The sequence below is a fragment of the Vicugna pacos genome, chromosome 6 (assembly GCF_048564905.1).
Source record: "Vicugna pacos chromosome 6, VicPac4, whole genome shotgun sequence".
Taxonomy (NCBI): Eukaryota; Metazoa; Chordata; class Mammalia; order Artiodactyla; family Camelidae; genus Vicugna; species Vicugna pacos.
In genome coordinates, this window is record NC_132992.1 from 47,500,569 (window position 1) to 47,519,512 (window position 18,944).

At 30.9% G+C, this 18,944-nt stretch overlaps 2 long non-coding RNA genes across 2 annotated transcripts in view; one reads left to right on the forward strand and one right to left on the reverse strand.

The window, feature by feature from the left end:
• LOC140696904 (uncharacterized) overlaps positions 1–17,605 on the forward strand; it is a 404,568-nt gene extending 386,963 nt beyond the window's left edge. Inside the window, exon 4 of the long non-coding RNA XR_012073557.1 lies at positions 17,298–17,605. This is a non-coding gene — a long non-coding RNA (uncharacterized lncRNA). The remainder of the gene's footprint in view (positions 1–17,297) is intronic.
• LOC140696906 (uncharacterized) overlaps positions 8,884–18,944 on the reverse strand; it is a 103,451-nt gene continuing 93,390 nt past the window's right edge. The window contains exon 3 of the long non-coding RNA XR_012073559.1: positions 8,884–9,075. This is a non-coding gene — a long non-coding RNA (uncharacterized lncRNA). The remainder of the gene's footprint in view (positions 9,076–18,944) is intronic.

Consider the following 18,944-nt stretch of genomic DNA (forward strand, 5'->3'; position numbering starts at 1 on the left):
TTAAAAACCTTATTTAAATTGTGTTTTGGTTATCTATTGGTGTGGAAGTTGCAACAAAATTGAATAACTTAAAGCAACAACAACTTACTATTTCTCATAAACCTGTGGGTTGGCCTGTGCAAAGTTTAGAAGTCTCCAAGAACACCCTCACATTTGAAACCAACTGAAAGTTCAGGGGTCTCCAGGATTACTCTTCTGACATAAATGTAACTGCAGGTGAGTACCCAAGACCATCCTCAGGTTCAATAATTCATTAGACAGAGCCACCAAGATCAGTACAAATGCTATTATCGTAGTTATGGTATATTATACTGAAAAGATACAGATTACAATCATCCAAGGGAAGATTGAGGCAGGGTGTAGGAGACTTTTAAGCACAGAGCTTCGTGTTGTGCTCCCCAAGTAGAGTCATACAGACAGTGTCTAATCTTCACAGCAACAATATATATGAATTGGCAATTCTGGACAGCGGCATGTAAGTCAACGAAGTTAGAATACTCTCTTACACCACACACAAAAATCAACTCAAAATGGATCAAAGACTTAAACATAAGACAAGACACAGTAAATCTCCTAGAAGGAAACATAGGCAAAACATTATCTCACATATATCTCAGCAATGTTCTCCTAGAGCAATCTACCCAAGCAACAGAAATAAAAACAAAACAACAAATGGGACCTAATTAAACTTGTGAGCTTTTGCACAGCAAAGGAAACCATAAGCAAAACAAAATAACAACCTACAGAATGGGAGAAAATATTTGGAAAAGATGAGACTGACAAGGGCTTGATTTCCAGAATATATAAAGAGCTCATACAGCTTAATAAGAAAATAACAAACAACCCAATCCAAAAATGGGCAGAAGACCTAAACAAGCAATTCTCCAATGAAGACATATGAATGACAAATAGGCACATGAAAAAATGCTCAACATCACTAATTATCAGAGAAATGCAAATCAAAACTACAATGTGGTATCACCTCACATCAGTCAGAATGGCCATCATTCAGAAGTCCACAAATAATAAATGCTGGAGAGCATGTGGAGAAAAGGGAACACTCCTACGCTGTTGGTGGGAATGCAGTCTGGTGTAGACATTGTGGAAAACAGTATGGCGATTCCTCAAAAGATTAGGAATAGACTTACCATATGACCCAGGAATCCCACTCCTGGGCATATATCCAGAGGGAACCTCAATTCAAAAAGACACCTGCACCACAATGTTCATAGCAGCACTATTTACAATAGCCAAGACATGAAAACAACCTAAATGTCCATCAACAGATGACTAGATAAAGAAGTGTGGTATATTTATACTATGGAATACTACTCAGCCATAAAAAATAATAAAACAATGTCATTTTCAGCAATATGGATGGCCCTGGAAAATGTCAATCTAAGTGAACTAATCCAGAAAGAGAAAGAAAAATACCATATGATATCACTCATATGTGGAATCTTAAAAAAAAAAAAGACAAATGGACTTAGATATAAAACAGAAACAGACTCACAAACAGAATACTGACTTGCGGTTACCAGTGAGGAGGGGTGTGGGAAGGGATAAACTGGGAGTTAGAGATTTGCAGATACTGTTGGTATATATAAAATAGATAAACAAGCTTAAACTGTATAGCACAGGGAAATATATTCACTATCTTGTAGTAGCTTACAGTGAAAAAGAATATGAAGATGATTATATGTATATTCATGTATGACTGAAGCATTGTGCTGTACACCAGAAATTGACACAATATTGTGAACTGACTATATCTCAATTAAAACAAAAAAGAAGTAAAAAAAAAAACAATATAAATGAAGCACTGACAACCAGGGAAGCTTTCCTAAACCTTGATGTCTAGAGATTTTATTGGGTAGTATTTGTGTAGCATGGCTCACCTTGGTCTCCAGCATGTCTAATCTTACTTTTCAGTCTTTCCAGAAGTTGACCTGGTACTCCATGGCCCATGGCCTGAATGGCCCCCATCGTAATCACACTGTTAATGTAAATGATTTAGCATGACCAAGACACCTGGAAAACAAATATTATCATGCAGGAGATTACAAAGGTCTAGGGATTACCTCTCAGGAGTCCAGGCAAATACAAAATCTTTCTTGGCTAAACTTAATACTTTACTGCATGACTAGGCTCAAGCATATAGGTATTTTGCTCCATATGGTGCCAGTTGGGGTTATTCATGTAATTAAATTTAGCTGGGAGATTGACTGGGGCTGGAACATTTAAAGTGACTTTATTTTTCTCTCTGGGATCTCATCTGGGGTACTTGGAAATGCTGAGAGCCAACTGGGACTCTATGAGCAGAGAGATCAGAATTTTTACATAGTGTGGCACAGGGCTCTAAGAAGAAGAAAATGTGACCTAAAAGTTTTCTTAAAATATAGATTGGCTCAGAAATCTAAGCAAGTCACTTCTTTTACCTTTTGTTGGAAAAAGCATATCAAAAACCCCATCAATATTTGAAAGATGAGAAAAAGGCCTCCATCTCCTGATAAAAAGAGAGGAATGTCTAGACAGGAATAAAAGGAATTGTTAGCCATCATATTTGCAGGTAATTTTCCTCCAATGTTATGTTACCAATACTAATAGTGGTACTAGTAAATAAATTTTCTCATGACTTTTTGTTCTGTATCATCTCCTTTATAATATGGTCCAGTTACTATGTAATGAGGCAAAAGAAGCAGAAATTTTGACTCTAGTTAACAAAAGTTGAGGTTATTATCCAGGATAGAATGTTGCAGATAAGAATTTTTCACATCAAATTTAAAAATTAGCTATTTAAAAGACATTTTAATAGTAATATCAATACGAACATATCCAATAGAATTATTTGATTGAATTTAGTAAAATTTTGTAGGGCTCAAATTAAGCCAAAAATGTTTTGAATACTATTCAGAAATATAAAACATCCTATTAAAAAGATTTGAATACAGATGAAAAATATTTGAAAATCCTTATATTGAAATATTTTTCTATTATATACAAAATCCTGGGGAGTAACATACGACTTAACAGCGGATCTTTTAGTTAAAATATCAGGAAATGTTTTCTTGATCTAGAGCATCCAAAAGTTAATCTAAAGCTTTTTATTTAACCTTAAAGTTATACACATTGTGACTTGAATAATGGAGGAAATGCATCCAAAGAAATAAGCTTGAATTTCCACCTACTTGAGGAAACCGTAATTACATAATTTTCTTTGTAATTGGTGACTCAGTTTTACAAGAAGTGTTATTATTTTACTGAACAAAATGATTTTTCAAAATCTCTCAGAAAATTCTCTACTGAAAGTAATAAATTCATAATCAAAGTGCATTTAAAGAACCATAGATATAAATTTATAATTATATCATGATTGAATTTACAATAACATACCAACCTGAGTTTTACTAATTCATCTTGGTGATATGCTTAGTAGACAGTCACGTCATTCGTATCCATAATTACAAAAGCAATTACAATGGGTTGAACTGCAAACAGTTGATGATTTTGGTCTTCCTCTTTGTGCACTGGTTTCATATTCTGTGAATAGGTAAGGAAATAATATGGCAACCTAACCTTACACCTCAAGGAACTAGAAAAGAAATGAGTAAGCCCAACGTTAACAAAGAAAAGGGAATATAAATACCAGAGCAAAAATAAATGAAAATGAGACTAGAAAGAAAATAGAAAGATCAACAAAAGAGCTGTTTTTTCTAAAAGTTAACAAAATTGACATTTTCCTAGACTAACAACAAAAGAGAAATGACTCAAAGTAATAAATGTGTACACGAAATAAGAGCTATTACAGCTGATACCACAGAAGTGCAAAAGATCATAAGATACTACTGTGAACAATTATATGCCAACAAATCAGATGACTTAGAAGAAATGTATAAATTTCTAGAAACATACAACTTACCCAGACTTAATCATGAACTAATAGAAAGTATGGACAGATCAATAATGAGCAAGGAGATTGAATCAGTAATAAAAAAATAAATAAAACCTCCGAAGAAAGAAAAACCCAAGGCTAGTTGCTTTACCAGGTGAATTCTGCCAAACTTTTAAAGAATGAATACCAATCCTTCTCAAACTCTTTCAAAAAAAATTGAACAAGGAGGATCACTACCAAACTCATTTCATGAATGCAGTATTGCTCTGATACTGATGCCAGATAAGGACACTACACTACAAGAAAAGAACATTACAGGTCAATATCATTGAGGAACATAGATGCAAAAGTCCTCAACAAAATACAAGCAAATCGAATCAAGAGCACATAAAAAGAATCATACACCATGATCAAGTGGGATTCATCGCTAGGCACAAGGAAAATTCAACATGGGTGGCACCCATCAGACTCAAGCTTTATTGTCGCTAGGTTGTTGTCTCTCATTCTTTGTTGTTCAAAGTTCAATCATAATAAAAAATTCCCTCAACTGTGTTTCTTTGTGATTTAAATACTTGTGAAATACCGAAACTATGGTTTTCTGATCATGCAAATGTTTTCTTTATAAATTTTCTGTGAATGTTTTTCATGAATTCTATCTACCATGTCCTCAGAGATGTTTAATGGAATTTTATTTATTGGTGAAAACTATGTATTATTTTCTATCACCTGAGGCTGAAATACTGCCCAGGAAATCCCCCCTCATTACTGAGAATTCTTGATATATTTCATGAGGTGTTTCAACACTGATAAGTTGTTTTGAAAATTGGTCTAATGATATATTACCTTTTGGAGAGAATACAAAATAACCATGTTTTTGATTACTCTTAATACATAGTACTTTTCAGTTTAAATAACTTGAGAATTTAAAATCTTGGAGTCACAAATCTCTGTCCATAGATTCCATTTGCATGTACACTCAGATTTGGTGTATACTTCAATAATTCTATTTTGCTCATCCATCAATTGCAGGAATGACTCCCAGCCATAGGTTGTTAATTGGTGAAGCAGTATGAGAAGAAAAACTGTAATATGACACAGAATAGTACAAAATCTGATCAATTCTGTTTGTTTATTCAGTCAAAGAAGTAACTAAGACAATCAGAAATGTTAATGCATTTAGGAAAATGGCTGTGACATTGTAAATGTTAATTAACTAAATGGGATATCTTATTGTTTTGATAAATTCACACCTCCGCCTGTGTACACTTTTTTTTAGTTCAATTCTTATAAAATGCATACCTAGTTAATGTATTAACAGTGTCATAGCTTTTGATAAAATGTGTTACTAAATTTTTATACAAGAAGTTATATTTCACTTCACAAATGCCGAAGCATTGTTAATAAAATTCCTTAAAAACTGCTAATTGTATAGATAAAGTTCTAAAGAAGAAATGTAAAATTACTTTAATGTATGTTTACATCGCCAGAATCAACATAAAAATGTGCAAATAAATGGATGCATTCACATGGTCTTCACCATTACCTTGTTAAAACATTAATTTTCCCTTAGGTTCTTGTATTGTACTCTTTCCTATGCTGCTGCACATATTGGGACATCATTCTCCATGAAATAGATGAATTTAATGTAGAAGTTACTGTTTTCTTCTATTAGAAATGTGTTTTAAAATTTCAGTGTCATTTCTCCATAGAAATACATATAAAATACATATTTTGTCATTGACACTAACATCCTTGAGAGATTTTTATTTAATCTAGAGTACCTTTATTTTTACAATATATTGAAAGCTTTTGACTTAATTATAGGATTGAGCCACAAAATGCTATTTGAGTTTCAGTACAGATGCTCTAGAATAGGGATAATATTCTTACTCAATGTAGTATGCATGGAATAGGAATACTGGTATCTTACTTACAAACTAGAAGATCATTGCTTGAAAGAATATGGTGGTTATATTCTTTTCTCTTCCATTTCCTTGAAAACTGAAATGAGAATATCACTAAATTTTCAAGCATTCAGGAAAAAAATCACTACCTAGAATTCAGATGTTTAATTCTAAATTCTACACCTGGTTTGTCACTAAGTAAATTCACATATATTCTCCAAACCTTATTTTCATCAATAGCATTAGTGGTATGAATTAGACATTATCCCCAAATTATCTTTTCTAATAATTTATAATAATGTAATTATAAAATTATAAAATATAAGTTATATTTCTAAAGAGAGAGAAAAATAAGAGGCTACTTATTCTCTCTGACAAAGAACATCATATATTACTCTCATTTTCCTTCTTCTGTGCCTTAAGCTTTATAAGAAGAAGGAACATGTCATGTTTAAGTACAGCAAAAAAAATTGTAGCAATTTGGACTATAAAAAAGGGTAAACAAAGAGTTGTCTAATATTAACAAAATTTCAGTTTTCTCAGTCTTATTGAGAATTTGAACAGATAATTTTTAGGACATAGCTGAACTTTGACTTACCTCCCACAGTGCACCTATGAAGTCTTTAATCTTTTTGCCCTCCCACTCAGTCATCCTGAGCTCTTCTGAGTTTAGAATATTTAAACAAACTCTTAAGCCAACGACTTTTTGTTGTTTTTGCTAAGTCTTGACACTATAAATAATAATTACAACTCTGTATATTTAGCTTTTATCTAGCTCTGAATTTTCTCTTTTGTTTCTCAACCAGCATTCAGACATACTTGGGTACTTTACAGTTTCTTAAATGGTCAGGCCTCCTTATGGAAGGGCTTTAGACTTAACAGTTATTCCCAGAATAATATTTTACTCTAATTGGCCAGATTTATAACAGGCTTTAAGACAGCTCAAATATAATTAACTTTGATCTCATTTTTTAATATTTTCTGTATTCCTTCAGCCAATCCATCAGCAAGTTCTGACTCCAAAGTATATACCAAATACGTCCACTTCTCACTTTTTCCAGTGCTATCTACTAATCAAACCAGCGTCTCTTCTTTCCCAATTTACTTAAGAATCTCACTGTTTTGATTGTTCTCCTGACAAAGAGGATTATACCTCCTATAGTAAGTAATCAGGTTGTTGTTTACGTTAAAGAAAAAAAAAAAAGAGTCTGGTTATACTATTCTGCTGCTTTAAATTATTCCAATGGTTTTCCGTTATATATATAATAATATTAAAACACTTCATGTGGCTCATTTGGCCATACATTATCTGGTCCCTATCTGCCTTGTGGATTTCCTCTACAAACCTTCTCTCACTTTAGTTACAGGATCTGGCACTGAGAAATTACAGGATTATTCAAGCTCAAGACTGTTATGCTTCCCTTTCTGACTCCCAGTAATGCTATTCCTCCAGACTGTCACATGGCTGGCGTGTCCTTATGATTAGGGCTGCTGGTTACATGGCATTTCCTCAGAGACCCTCCCAAATGGTGCTGTCTAAAATACTATCCTCCCACCATTATCAAGTCAAGTTCTGTTTCACTTTATGTTTTATTTTCCCACAATTGTACTATTTATTTATTTCTCTTATTATCATCAGCCTTTCCCTAATTGGCCTTTTATTTGACAGGACTCTTGTCTCTGTTTTGTCACCACGTGTGTCACCATCTTGCAACCATTCAAAAATATTTATTGAGTTCTTGGCAAAGTATAGTTAATCCGTAAATAACTTTGAAAAAGAGAATGAATTCCCCAAATATATGTATTTGTAGATTTACCTTAAGCAAAATACCAAAAAAGAAAAAGTATCACATTGCATTCATTGATGACAGTCCTAATATAATCAAGGTTTATTATAAATTATCTATATAAAATAAAAAAAAATAGAAAGTTTCCACTCTGCCCAGAAGCAGTATAATTCACTTCAATTTCCTTTTTTTCTTAATTATCCAGTCAATTCACTAATCACAGAAAGCTTTAAAATGAATAATGCTTTAGAAAAACAAGAAACAATTATAACTTAAAGAAATCCAAATTATTAGTCAAAATACACTTTGAATATCAGACCAAATGAGAATAATTAAATCAAATTAAGTAGTGATTCTGATTTCTACATTGATTATAATAAAGTTGATTTTATAAATGAAATACTTAATGTGTATATGACAATCAATAAGTAACAAAATAGAAGTAAATATTTTAAAATTAGCTTCTTTGGGAAATTTATACAAAAAACTAAAAATGTATTTTTGAAAGCTTTTATCAAATAAAACAAACATTTTTCATGTGAAGGGGCAATGTAATGCATTTCACCAACTGAGATTTAAACTTAAATTATATGGTTTTTTGTTAGGCAATTTTTTCAATTATTTTTTTCACCTACGGGGCAAATACATATCAGGGTATTCTAGCTACTACAATGTCTCAGCTATTTTTAAAAATAAGTACTTGTCAGCTGCATTTCTGGATAAAATTCTGTTAAGAATTGAATTTAAATCAAATATTTTCATATGCTATATTTATTTGATTCCATAAAAAATTGAGTTGTCTTTCCAAACTACATGTTGCTACGAAAGTATAAAAATCACATAGGTAGAGTAAAATTTAAGTATCCTTTGGTTTTTTGACACTATAGTGTTTCTTGAATCCCCTTGAGCAACAGAGAAATGTGCAGTCAGTTCATATGATGTATATACACCAATATATTGTACTTTTGTATTAGAATCACCTCAGATAATTTTCATATCATTTGGGTTTCTAGAATATTTCACATTTAAATAGGTAGATTACAGATTATATTTTGTGATATAAAAATATATAATATTAAGATGTGACTGCATCTGTTTACTCTTATTAAATATGTAGTGCATATTTTTCAAAACACATGAGCTGTTACTAGACAGAAGAATTAAATATGACAATATGACATACCTTTCAAATTTTTGTTGATGATGTCATTGAGTCCAAACTCATTCTACTTGCTGCACAACAGGTCAATAAATCAGGAGAAAAAGTGTTGGGGCAAGGAATAACAACTTCACTCAGAAAGCCAGTTGACCAAAAAGATTTATGTCCTAGAGAACCATCTTCTCCAAGTCAAAATTCAGGCTCCTTTTATACTAAAAAGGGGAGGAGGTGTGCTTGATTGTTGCTAACTTCTTGGTTTAGGAATTCTTTGTTCTTAGAATCCTTTGTTCTTGCAGCTGTCCATGTAGGTCAGATCATGGTGTCGCTGTAAACCTCCAACAAAACAAACATTATTTTCTATTCTGCAACTTGTTATCTTTATATGAATAGAAAAATGTTAATATCCTTAAAAGTTAGAGCCTTGAGAATAGGCTATTCTGTATATTTCAGGCTATAGGCAACATTCTTCTACAAAAGGTCCAGAACCAGCAAGACTATGCTTAGGAAATAAAGCTCAAGGTTAAAGTCAAAGGAACAGCTCTAATACGGAGTCAGATTTGTTCTTTTCTATTACAATGATACTAAGTTTTTAAGGTAAAGCATTTGGAGAAAGTATTAGGACAAATATTAACATGCATTTTTATTAGAAGTAAACACATATTTTCAAAAATTGTAATAATTAGAATATTGGGAAAAGCAGGGTTTGTTAATATGTCATCTGCCCTTGAGGGGGGGTGGTGTTTAAAAAAACACAGACTATATAAATTAGTTCAAACACTGATCACATTTTGTTGTAAAATTCAGTCTGAATCTAAAGTAATTACATATAACTCTTTGAGATCAGGTCAGAAGAGCATTTGATTAGTGGAAATTGTCACTGTTAGTAAGAAAGTAATTGGAGGCTCACTTCCCCTAATTCTGACTAGGTCATAGTATAAAATTCAAACAAGAAAATGAGGAAATCCCACTCAGTTAATGAAGGATATTTCAACTTGACCCAACCTACACAAAATCAGTATAAGAAAAGAAAAATTTAGGCAATTCTCATTTTTAGGCATTGCAAAGTTTTAATTTAATATTAACAAACTGAATCCATCAATGTGTAAAAATAGATCATAACGACCAAGAAAGGTTTATTTTGGAATTTGAATTTGGTTTAATAGTAGAAATATCTATTTATATAATTCACTATTCTAAAAAATGAGAGGAGGAAAACCTTGTGAGAAACTGAATATATTCAGATAAAAGCACCTGATAAAATTTAATACATGTTATTGAAAGATACGGTTCTACTTGAAGAGTAAAACCTTTTCCTTTAAGGAAATAGTCAAACAGGCCAGCCCTACTTGAAAATAGGGAGTAGGCTGTAGGAATACTGTAAATTATTGTTTAATTTATGATTACATAGTTAGTCTGTTTTAAGAATGCTTTGATAATCAAACCTTCCCCTACTCCAAACAGGCACTTGAGAGAAGGATAGAGAAGAGACTCAGGACAGAAGGAGTTAATGACAATTTAGTTGCCATCACTAACACTTATTCCAAAAAGACAAATGCTTAGGCTGTGAGAGTATCTTGCCGTGGGAAAAAGAGAGATCAAGAGAAAGGCAGTATCTAAAAACAAAATCCAATCATTAGATTTCTTTCTCTTTTTTCACATTCTTGTTGAAAAGATTATTTACTTTTTTTAATCCTGAAGGTGTGCTTGGAAAAAATTTTTAATAATGCAATCTTCTTTATTTCACAAATATCTATGTATGCACACTCTTTTCACTAATGTTAGTATTTTGATTTATATTTATATCATTATAACATTTTAATTTTCATATATACATTTGTATTTTTCTTTTAAAACTAAATACATTTCTATTGTGTGGATATGCTGTAATAGATTAAAATATTCCTCTATTTACAGGCACTTGTATGGTTTATGATCTTGTGGATCTGTTTAAATACTCTTACATAAATTTAAAAACTTACTGCTTTTTTCGACAATTTATTGGTGATGTAATTCTTGGTTCATTTATATGATGTTTTGTTTAATTTGGTGCCTATTGCAGCTTTGTATTTCCAGAAACTCAACATTAATTTATTTTCGTTTTACATCTGTATACTATAACTATTTCCATAAAATCTAGGTAACATGAGCATTTTAATCTGTAATCATTACAAGTTGTATAAATGAGAAAAACTCTATTCTTCTGCATTTCTTATATTACTAGTAATACTTATTTGCTTATTGACATTTTGAAATTATTCTCTGTAAAATAGATGTTAATATATTTCACCTGTTTTTCTACTGAGGTATGTATTTTTCTATTTGTGCATTGTAAAATTAAACTTATGTGTATCTCATATATGAAATTTATAGTATTGGGAGAGTAACTAACGATATACAGAAATGAATTTTCATTGTATATTGAGACTATTTAGAGGTACATTTGTATATTAAGGATTACAACTTTTATCATATATTTGAGTATTCTTCACTCATGTATTTGGCTTTAAACTTGTGAAAGTCTATATTCTTTCACATTTTCCAGCCCTTCTGTGGTTTAGAGCTTGAATTTTAATTGCTTAACCTATCCTTTTGGAATAAGGTTGTGGTAGGTATTCAGAATTGCCTCTTACAGTCGTCCAGACAGCACAAATTTCCACTTCCAAGGAGATGACAAAGAAAAATTTTACGAGTGCTCCCCAGGGAAGTACAAAGTGGAAACCATATTTATTCTGTTCCTAAAATCTTTAGCTAGTGTTCTAAATAATGTTTAGTGCAAAGTGAGACTTTACTTGCTAATAGTAGAGTCCACCCTTTACCTCATGCCACATTTTTTAGTCTATGCTTTTTGTTTTTAGGCTTTGTGTAAAATTCACTCTCTGTTTTTAGTTACATGGATGATGTTTTATTTTCTTGTATTATATAGTATTATAATAATGTATACACACACATTTCTGATTAGCTTAATTTTCCCATTAAGATTATTAATATAATAAAGGGGGTGGGTGTGCAAATGACACCATGAAATACATACTACACAAACACTAAATATATACACTAGTGCACCCCCAAAATCTCATTTTCCATTATTTTAATGTATGTATTTATATATTTTTGAAAACTTATTATTTCACTTATTTAAGAAATTGCTAAATAAATTCGCTCCACCCCAGCTCCTTAGAACACAGGAAAATGGCAAAATCGATTACTGTTGTCTTTATTTCTTTTTCATAATGTACATTTTAAGTGCCAAGTTGTAAAAAATTCATTAAAATGTTTCCTTCCAGGTAATTTTTGTAAGTCCTTCTATTCTTTGTAATATTACCAAAAGACATAATCAATCTATAGAATATAAAAATAAGAAGTAAAAATACAGAGGCTTAAATTTATGCTTTACACTGAGTGTTTCAGAATTCTACCCACATCAGAAATTATTTAGAGTTTCAGTGATTATCCATTAATTAAAATCAATTTTTATATCAATCCAAGATTTTAAGTTTCTTAAACATCTTAAAAATTAACATCAAGCTTTCATACTACAAAATATGATTATTATTAAAATAACCTTTAAAATTATGCAGAAATAATGCTAATTTGACTAGTAATCCTGTATAATCTCAGAAAATCCAAAAACAAGTAGAATAAAATGGATGCTTATGTAACAGTTAATAGTGACAAATAAAAGATAAATTTTTTAAACACAAAATTATTAAAGTAGTCTCATTTGCCAAAGTTTTATTTTAATGTTTTATTTTTATGTATGTGGACTCATAAAATATTTATACATCTGTTTCTGTAAAAAGAAAGTGATTTTCAAGTCTATTACACTTCATGTATTAAAAGTTCAATTTCCTTATTTCTGGGGAATTTTAGGAACATGTATGTGCTTACACATCTCTCCAAGCCATCAGATACAATCTATTTTAGAATGTTTATAATTTATTGATACATCTGAAGAAAGAAAAAATTCATCACAGATTTGCCCAGTGAGAGGTAAAGGCTTTCTGGATCACATACACAGAGTACCTATGGCTTCATATCTATAACTTCAGACATAGGCAAAGAGTAAAGAAAAAAATAAAAATCCACAATTTTAGATATCAAAGAATGATTCTCCTTCACTGTGAGCATTGTATTTTTAATTGATATCTTCTAAAAAATAGACAAATCAACAAAAAAAAAGACTAACAAACCAGATTTTCTGCCATCTCTTAGCCAACTGAGAAGAGAGAGTTGTGTAATAAAGAACAAACCTGACTCCATATTGAATCTATTCCTTTAGCTCTATCTTTTGTGCTCAGTCATGCACCTTTTGTAAAAGGATGCTGCTTATAGCCTGAAATATACAGGATAGCACACTTTCAAGGCTCTGACCTTTTAAAATATATAACTTTTCGATTAATATGTCTCATATAATAGAATATGAAATATACTTAAAATGTAATTTATATAGTATTTTCTTTTTAAATTATAGCTATGAAAAGAAAGCAAAATTCAAAATATTACTTGCATTCAGAATGCCAAATCTCTTGTAATAGGTATTAAAATTATATGAATATTTCTATTATATAAAACATTTTCTTCCTGAAGACTGAGTAGCCTGGATTAGGCTAGCCTCGTTTTTCCAGCCTAGGCATTTCCATATGTTAACTTGAATAAAATTTTCCTTCTAAATTTTTACAAAATGTGCTTCGAATACAATAATAACTTTGTGACATTTATAATTCTTTGAACGAGAACTCATCATTTAGTGTTTTTATTTCTTTAAATGAATTTCAGTATTTTTGGATATTCTTTATATTTATGACATATATTGTTTACTCATGGAATATATAATACATAATATTTTAATAAACTATATCATGAAAATAATAGCTATTATAACACTCTAGATAGACATATAAGGAAATATCAAAAGAAGTAGAAGTACCACATAGATACACACACATTCTCGATAGACCCTATATTGATATAATCTGAAGTTATACTAAGCTAAATTATAATATTAAAACATTTTCTGTAATATTATGAAATGGGATAAAAGGACAAAATAAAACTTCCTTGGGAGTGTGATCCATGCTTTTCTCAATTCCTCTGGCTTTGTTTCTTACATAAAGGAATATGTGTATTTGAGTTCCTATGCCCACAGATATTTTAAAACAGTCATCTCTGCTTCATTTTGCAGTAATGTATTTTATTAATTAAGAATTGTTACATAGGGCTTTTGATACTGTACACAGGATTAAAAATTTCATCATTATTCATAATTGTGAAACTCATTACTCTGAATTATATCACAGTTAAAAATATTAAGTTGCTGAATGGAGCTAAGTAAAATTTCAGATTTTTTTAAAAGCATATGGAAATCAGATTAGAACATTTTGTGTTCTATAAAATGCTCAAAGAAATTTACTCAGGAATCTGCATCATCAATATGCAATGTTCTTCTTTTTGAATGCCCCTAGGGTGCATAAAAGCAATTCATAGAGAAGACTATCATAATGACAATTGGCATTGGGTTGCACTCATAACAATGTTAGGAAAAAATCTGCCATTATAAACCCTGGAAAATAATTCACAAGCCAGAAAAATCACCAGTACTATGTATCATTCAGCATTATGATTCCATTTTGACCAAATAAGCTTTAACAAATACCAGGCTCTTTCTAGATATGAGACTGATTGAGCATTTTTCATTCAATGCATATATGAGTCTTTAAAATTAAGTGTGTATATTATATAAAATATTTCCTCTTGCAAAAGGAGTAGTTCATTATAAGTAGAAGTAAAATTGTTTCTTAATCACTTGAATTACATACTTTTGTCACTTGACAAAAATCACTATTATAAATTTACATGATAAAGTATGAAAAATGTAGCATATCAGCACTGTATTTAAAAAGCAATAATTTATCTTATCCATGATTCTACAAGATGGTCAGATTAGAAGACTATTTTTAGGCAAAATTTTATTTGATAAATTAAATCAATGGTGCATGCATACTTCTGTTTATACATGCTGATAAGAATTTATGAATAGGTAGTGAGTTCTTCCCAAAGACTGAGTATTTGTTCATGGTAAACCTCTTTACCTCACAAGTTATATTATAAACCATTATTTACAAAACATGAACTCATCTACAAAACAGAAACAGACTCACTGACATAGTAAACAATCTTATGGTTAGCGGGGAAAGGGGAGTTTGAGATTTACAAATGTTAGCCACTATATATAAAAATAGATTTAAAAAAAGTTTCTTCTGTATAGCAAAGGAAACTATGTTCAATATTTTGTAATAACCATTAATGAAAAAGAATATGAAAAGAAATACATGTATGTATATGCATGCCTGGGATATTATGCTGTACACTAGAAATTGACACATTATTACTGACTATACTTCAGTTAAAAAATTTACTCAAGAATGTGTAAATTATTTCTTTCCTAATTCATCTTACTTGTGTTTAAACCATTTTCCCATAGGAGTTATGTTCATTTTTTATTACTAATAGTCAAAATTAAATAATTTGAAAAGCATCACAACACTGCACATAACTACAGGTAATGTATTTCTTGAGCAAATTACAGTTTATAATATCAAAGCATTTTGATTATTCCCTTACTTTCCATTCTTCCTTATAATTTCAAATAGATTTTATTGGCTAGAATCTTAAGAAACATCTGGGCTTTAAGCCAAAATTTTGTGCTATTTGAAAGTTAAGGAAAATTTCAACGTTATATTTTAATGAAATATTCATTACTTTATCTACCAGAACAGACAGTATTGCTGACTAAATTTATTTAGCAACAGAAAAACATGGTCAAAAAAAACCCAGGACTTAACCTCTCTCACCTGACTTTAAAATTCATATTTATTATACAAAATCAGAGTTAAGAGTTAAGTAACTTTTTAATATGAATACAGTCAGCTTTTTTCAGTTAAAGTATTTGAAAAAGTATTAGTTTAAAAAGATATTTGCTTTTTAAATCAGAACTGAGGAATGATGTATATTCTATGTATCAGTATTACAATCCATTAAGAAACTTTAAGAGAACTGTGTAGAGTATTTTAAAATGTAATACCCTAAAGTGGAAAGACAACCTACTGAATAGGAGAAAATACTGCAAATGATATGAGTGATAAAGGATTAAAACCCGAAGTATATAAAACTCAATATAAAAAAAACCAATTAGAAAATGGAGAGATGACTTAAATAGACATTTTTCCAAAGAAGGCATACAGAGGGCTAACAGGTACATGAAAAGGTGCTCAACAATGCTAATTATTAGAGAAAGGCAAATCTGAACCACAATGAGATCTCACACCTGTTAGAATGGCTAGCATCAAGAAGTCGACAAATAACATATTGGTGAGGATGTATAGAAAAGGGAACCCTTGTACACTGTTGGTGAAATACAAATTGGTACAGTCACTATGGAAAACAGTTTGCAATTTCCTTAAAAAAAAAAATAGAACTACCATATGATCTAGTAATTCCACTCCTGGATGTATATATCTAAAAATGAAAAGACTAACTTGAAAGGATACATGCACCCAGTGTTCATAGCAGCATTATTTACAGCAACCAAGATATGGAAGCAACCCAAGTGTCCATGAACATACTCACTACATGAATACAGAAGATGTGGTGTTTATATACAATGGAATATTATTCAGCCATAAAAAATGAAATCCTACCATTTGCAAGACTGTAGATAGACCTAGAGGATATTACATTTAGTGAAATAAGTCAGATACAGAATGACAAATACTGTATATTATCACTTGTATGTGGGATCTAAAAATAAAACAAATGAATATAACAAAACAGAAACCAACTGACAGATATAGAAACATACTAGTGATTACCAGTGGGAAGAGGAAAGAAAGGGGCAAGATAGGGACACAGGATTAAGAGATACAATCTATCATGTATGCAATAGATCAGTAACAAGGATATATTGTACAGCACAGGAAAATATAGTCATTATGTTGTAATAACTTTAAATGGAGTATAACTATAAAAATACCAGATCATAAAATAAATATATTAACTGATTAAATAATTAAATGTAATGTCTTAGGATGCTCAATTGCTGCAAATGTCAGCCTCCATTTTGTAATCTTATACTTTACTAAAGATTACAGTATTTAATAATAAAGCTCCAGAACAAGTAAAATTGTTTCTTGTTCTATTGTATTTCTTTTGAACATGCAATATATTGACTAACCTGTAGTTATCCCCTGCCCTGGTCTCCAACTGCCCAGACCCTTATTTCTTATTAATAGAGCCCTAATAAGTTTAGGTCAACAGTGTGCCCAAATTTCCAATATAACCGTTATCAATCTAAGCCAATCATATAAATTGCCTTCCCTGTTGCCAGATATGTCTGCTCAGCCTCCTCCAACTAGGGGCTGCCATGTGACTCAAATCTAGTTAAAGGAAGAGAAAGAATGCTTAAAGGATTCTGACAAAGTGTCACTGGAAAAACACAAAAACAAAAACAAAACAAAAAACAGGGACAAAACCTTTGATTTCTACCTCTTCATTCTTAGGATGCTAGTGACAACAGATCACATTTGGACACAAGATAGTTTCTTGCAACTGGTGTAAAGGCTAAAGCTAAGACACTGAGATGAGAAGATAGAAAACTGGAAACATCTGGGATTCCTGCTGACATGACTGAGCTGCTATAGCCTGGATTGCCTGTCTCTTGAAGAAAAAAATAAGTGCTCTCATATTTTATACCATAATTTGTAAGGTTTTCTATTGTAGCTAAACATTTCAAATATTAAATTACTTTCCAGTTAACTTATAGTGGAAAAATTCATACTTTTTAATAAATTTTATTGAAAAACATGTTTCCTTTTGACTATACAACATAAAAATAAAGCACAATTAAACATTAAAATGAAAGGTAAATATTTCAGAATCCCACATCTTATTTGTCAGACATACATTTATGGAGGTTACTTAGAGGATGAATTTATATATATATATATATAAAATCACTTTAAGTATACAATATGCTCACCCCATATAAATACCCCAAGTTAATAAAACCTGTGTCATCATCCAATCTGTTCCATAGTTGCAAGAAATATGAACTTTAAGTCTTATAGAATAAATAAATGCATGTGATTATTGCCTCATGAAGATATTTTGAAGTTTTGAAGCCTAACTCTTTGCTAAGGAAGATTTTTAATCCATTATTCATGCTATACATCATTTAAAATTTATTCTAGTTACCTATGAAGGCCAACATTAAAATGTCTGGAGGAATCATTCTTCAGAGAGAAAATAACTCACTGTTTAAATAATGTCTTTCGGGGCCATTTCAGTGTTGTCGGAAGTTTTATTATAACTTGGGCCTGATGTACTCCAAAATGAAACAAAGTAAAATCAAGAATAGTAACAAAATTTTACCAAAGTTACAGTAAAGTAATAGCTCGAAATCCTTAGAGTCATGATGATTTTTATTACTCTTTGAAATGATTAGTTATTAACTTTAGATGGGAGGATAAAAGAACATACTATATACATTAATTTTTTTGAAATAGCTTTCCATAGAATTCCTTACATATGGTTTTATTTGTATGATTTCTGCCTAAACAAATTAAATTCATTACAGATTTATTAGCTTTGACTTAGCACAATGATCTATAAACTTTCCTTGTAAAAAGAGCTAGATCCTAAATATCTAGACTCCACAGATCCTGAGGTCTCAGTTACTCAATGTCTTTGCTCTACAGTGAAAGCAGTCATTCAGTGTAAGTACCTAAAGGATAGATGGGGATGTTTTCCAATAAAATTGTATTTACAAAAATAGGCAGTGGGTTGGATGTGGGCTTGCAGGCTCTAGATGTTTTACCTCTTCAGAAAGAAATCCTTTGGAGGTTACCAAAATTACAGATGGCAAGCTTTAGTTGTAGAGCAGCCCAGACCCTTGTGGAGAGGTATGGAAGTAAAATGATAGAAAATGAAATTCTTTCAACTGCCCCCTCCCCAAGGTATGTGGAGATTACAAAGTAACTCTTTCAGTAATGTTTCTGTAGAAGAAAATAGTCCTAAAACAAACAGGAAACTGCCAACTTACAATAAACCGTAGATGTTCTCAGTTTATTTTTTACTTTATGCCTGAGTCAGAAAACAAAATTACTTTTACTTAAATATAGAATGGAAAAAAATTGCCCAGGTATACT